Here is a 4,628-nt window from a genome sequence, read left to right as displayed (position 1 = left end):
GGAACCTCAGCAGCACAGGAAACTACATGGACTTGGGTTTGGCGTCAGAAGCAGCAGTACCTGTGCAGGACTGAGCCCTTAGCCTGTGGGCTCTTGTGCTATCTCCAGGTAGATGATGTCAGAACTGAGTAGAATTTTAAGATACCAACGCATATCCAAGAATTTTGTAGTATGAGAAAACTCCCACACATCTGGTGTCAGAAGTACTGTTTTGTTGTAGTGTGAAAGTAAAAGAGAAAGCTGGAAAACTGAGTTTTCCCTTATTCACCTGGGTTAAATCATGCTATCTCGAATGATAATTTTTCTTTCTTACATATACATAGATCCACTCTTTTATATTCTTTTCCCATATATGTCATTACAGAGTATTGAGTAGAGTGCTACCGTAGTAAGTCCTGATTATTTATCTATGTTCAAATGGTACTTATATTTAAGAACAATTTATTGCTAGAGGATGGAGGTCATTGTGTCAACTTAAAAACTGTTGCACAAACAGCATACAATACTTCATCTTCTCCAAAGGAATACCATGGAGGTTGGCAACATCAGTGTCAGAGTTCACTTGAGTGCTGACTGAAGTGTACCAAATTCTTGAGATGTGTACCAAATGCTTCACATGTATTATCTGATATAATTCTCATAGAAAGTCCATAAGGTATAAATGTTATCCACCTTTTTCAGATTAAAAGATATTAAGAAACTCACTCTAACTCAGTTTGTAAATGGTGAAATTAAGATTCAAATTTGAGAAGTCAGATACCAGAGCCTCCACTGTGAGTAAGTGCTCTTTCCTGTCTCTCAGAAAGGAGCCTAGGGGTGTGGTAGTGGAGTGGTAGCTAGACTGCTCTAGGAGTCCTCCCTGCTTCAGTTTCCTCGTCGGGCTTCCTAGCAGCAGCCTAGCAGAAAGGCAAGCAAAGATGTTTGAATATATTTGGGTAACCAAAGATGAAAATGACGAGCCTGTTGGAATACCATCATAAAATGATGGGACAATGCAGCCCAGCTTCTAGGAGCACGTGGTATGCACTACAGGAAGCCAGTGTCTCAGTATATGAGAGGTGACCATCTGGTAGAAGGTATTCTGCATGTCCCTAATGCTGGCTGAGGGAATCTGGTGCATGATGTCAACTATCACAACAATAACAAAAGAAAGATGGATGCTTCATCAGCAGTGAACATGAAAAGAGTAGTCCAGAAATAGTGTTGTGTCTCCCATGGAAAACAGCAGGATCTAAGAGTATTTTAGTACCTTTGGAGAGGTTCTTAGGGTTCAGGTCAAGAAAGATACTAAAACTGGTCATTCAGGGACTTACTTGGTGGCCCAGTGGCTAAGACTCTGCACTCCCAATACAGAGGGCCTGGGTTCGATCCCTGTTCAGGGAATTATTAATAGATCCCACATGCCACAACTAAAAGTTCACATGCTGCAACTAATAATTTGACACAACCAAATAAATTCATATTCTAAAAACTGGTCATTCGAAAGGATTTGACTTTGTTCATTTTACAGAATATGAAACCCATGTGAAAGTCATGTCACAGCAACATGTGATAGATGGATGACAGTGTGACTGTAAACTTCCAAATTCTAAGCAAAGCCCAGAGGAGCCTTTGGGAAGCAGAAAGGTGTTTACTGGGTGCTGTACAGAGGACATGACTGCTGATGAGCTGCGGCAGTTCTTTCGCCAGTAGGAAAGTGGTAGATGTCTTCAATCCCATGCTATTCAGGGCTTTTGCCTTTGTTCCGTTCGCAGATGATCAGGTTGCCCAGTCTCTCTGTGGTGAGGATGTGACCATTAAAGGAATCAGCATACACATATCCAAGGCTGAACCTAAACACAGTAGCAACAGACAGCAGCAGCAGATGTGGTAGTGACCCAGGTGGCTTTGGGAGTTAGGGTGGATTCGGTAGATCAGCAGAAGAGAGGGTGGAGCTGGTTTGGAAAAGAATCCAGGTAGTAATATGGGCAGACGGAGGAATGTTGGTGCTTTTAGCATTAGTCCAGCAATGATGGCTGCAGCCCAGGCAGCTCTGCGCAGCAGCTGGGGTATGATGGGCATGTTAGCCAGTCACCAGAACCAGCCAGGCCTGTCAGGTCATAACCAAAGCCAAGGCAACATGCAGAGGGAGCTGAGTCAGGCTTTGGGTACTGGAAATAACTCTTAGAGTGGTTCTAATTCAGGTGCAGCAATTGGTTGGGGATCAACATCAAATGCAGGATCAGGCAGTAGTTTTAATGTAGGCTTTGGCCCCAGCATGAATTCTGAATCTTATGGCTAGGGAATGTTGACATTGGGTTTTGGTTAGTTAGTATAAACTGGTGGGAATTCAAATTTTTTTAAATGCATGGTAAGTATATTGTAAAATATGTATTTAAGAATTTTTAAAATTGGCTTGTTCAGGGTGGAGTATATTCAGAATATCTGGCATTTTTCTTTAGAAAAAGAGCTAAATGAATTTTTTAAGTTTTGTTACATAAAGGGTTGAAGTATTGAGTGTTTGAGAGTGAACTGCTATTAACCTGATTGATAAGCCAACACCCTACAAATGATATCAAAATGTTTCTCCTGCAATATTTTATCCCTGGACTTGTCAAGTGAATTCTTTGCATGCTCAAAATGGAAACCATTGATTAGAACTACATTCTTTTCTTCTTGTTTTCATTCAAACCCCACCATATCAATTTTTTTCCCTGGGAAATCTCCTCTTTGGAGATCATGGTGTCACAGTGCTTGGTTCTTTTGTTTTTGTTTTTTTAACACCTGTCTCCCTTCATACACAAAAGTACAATACAAAGCCTTCCTTTAACCTTTGCAGTTCATCTCATTTCAAATGCTTATGGAAGAAGCACTTTGCTTAAAGTAGTGCTGTAAATAATTCTACCATAGGAATACTTCTGTCTACATGCTTTCTCATTCAAGAATTCTCATCACGCTGCACAGGCTGTGTCTTTGATAGTAAGTGTCTCATTTTTATACATTATTTATTTCATGGACTTGTATCGATGCTGTGAATGCAAGGCTGTGATATGGAACCAGAGGCCTGTTAAAACTTTTGAAACCTTGTGTGGGATTGATGATGGTGCTAGTATGAGCGAGGAAAGGTGACAGCGTGTGCAGAGATTTGGTGGTGCGTAATGGATATTTTTTAATTTGGCAAGATGAGTCTCTCAGTCTTGTGGCTTTGGTAAGAGAGTGTGCTGAGAGCAGTGATAGCAAATAGCATACGAATGTTTTTTGCATTCAAAGGACCTTTGCATCTGTTGGAAGACTTTTAGTTTTGTTCTTAGTTAACCTACGTTAGCTGAATGTGTTAAGTGAAATGATGTTTGTGTTTCCCCTACCTTTTGTCAACTACTGTGAATGCTGTATGGTGTGTGCGCTCTTCTGTCACAGATCTGTAAGTGTGGTAATGTGAACTGAAGCTGAGGGGCTGAGAACACGCACTGAGCTTATGGTGTGCTTTGCAGGAGTACTTGGAAGCGGAGTTCACCAGTGACCTCACGGTGTCTCCAAGGAAGGTGGGAGTTCTGATGTTTGTTACTTACCCATAAAAATGCTGTGTGCTGCAGCTCTGTCTCCTGTGCTGGGATGCTTTTTTATAAGAGTTGTCAATGTTGGAAATTCTTAAATAAAACTGATTTAAGTAATAATGTGTGTTTGTTTTGCAGCTCTGAATGCAAAGAATTCAAAGCAGTTAATTCCCCCTTTTTGACCCTTTTGAGATGAAATTTTCCTGAAGTTTCTTGGCAACAGTTTATTTTGCTTCAAATAAACTTATTTGAAAAGTTGTCTGAAGTCAAATGGATTTATCATTTGTCATACATAGACAACTGATACCCAGATTCAACTGCTATTTGTTCTTGCATTGCCCCAAAGGGAAAAGTTTTTGTTTTGCTTTTTCAAACCTAGTTTTTAATAAGTTTAGGTGACTGCAGCTAAAATGGTAAGCAGTACCCTCTAGTTTTTTCTTAATGCCTCTCTGCATATGGGTGATATTCTATTTGCATGGCCTATATAAATCTGCTTTGAGAAGTCATGACTTCTAAAAATATTCTTATTTGGAGGAGTGGGCAAAACAATGTTAATTATTTTAAAATGCTTCGTAGCAAAGCTTGTCAATTGAAATGCAAGGAATATCAGCACCTTTCTAGTTGGGGATTAATTACAATAAGAATAAAGTAGAAGAAACCACAAATTGTCTTGTGCCTGAAATCTGTCAAGAAGCCTGATAGCTTTAAGAACTAGCAAGGTGGGTTGTCTATCTGTGGAAGTTTTAAGTGAAATGGTCTTTGTCTTCCAAAGGTGAGGAAATAGAGTAATATTGATAAAGGTGTAAACGTGTTAGTTGCTCAATTGTGTCTGACTCTTTGCAACCCCATGGGCTATAGCCTGCCAGGCTCCTCTGTCCATGGAATTCTCCAGGCAAGAATACTGGAGTGGGTTGCCATTCCCTTCTCCACGGGATCTTCCCAACCCAGTGATCCAACACAGGCCTCCTGCATTGCAGGCAGATTCCTTTACTGTCTGAGCCACTAGAGAAGCGAACAATATTGATAAAATAGCTTACAAAACTCAGACACTCGAGATGCATTGTTAAGGATGTAAAAGCAGTAATATATTGCTTC

General features: G+C 40.3%; 1 pseudogene; it reads left to right on the top strand.

Annotated features, from left to right (window-relative positions):
• The first annotated feature begins 917 nt into the window (after positions 1-917).
• LOC145513844 (TAR DNA-binding protein 43-like) lies at positions 918-3,715 on the top strand (annotated as a pseudogene).
• The last annotated feature ends 913 nt before the right edge of the window (positions 3,716-4,628 follow it).

This window comes from Giraffa tippelskirchi, chromosome 7 (genome assembly GCF_054371585.1).
Source record: "Giraffa tippelskirchi isolate mGirTip1 chromosome 7, T2T-mGirTip1v1.2.pri, whole genome shotgun sequence".
In the NCBI taxonomy this organism is placed as follows: domain Eukaryota; kingdom Metazoa; phylum Chordata; class Mammalia; order Artiodactyla; family Giraffidae; genus Giraffa; species Giraffa tippelskirchi.
Note: the sequence above shows the minus strand (reverse complement) of the source record. Positions and strands in the feature narration are given on the sequence as shown.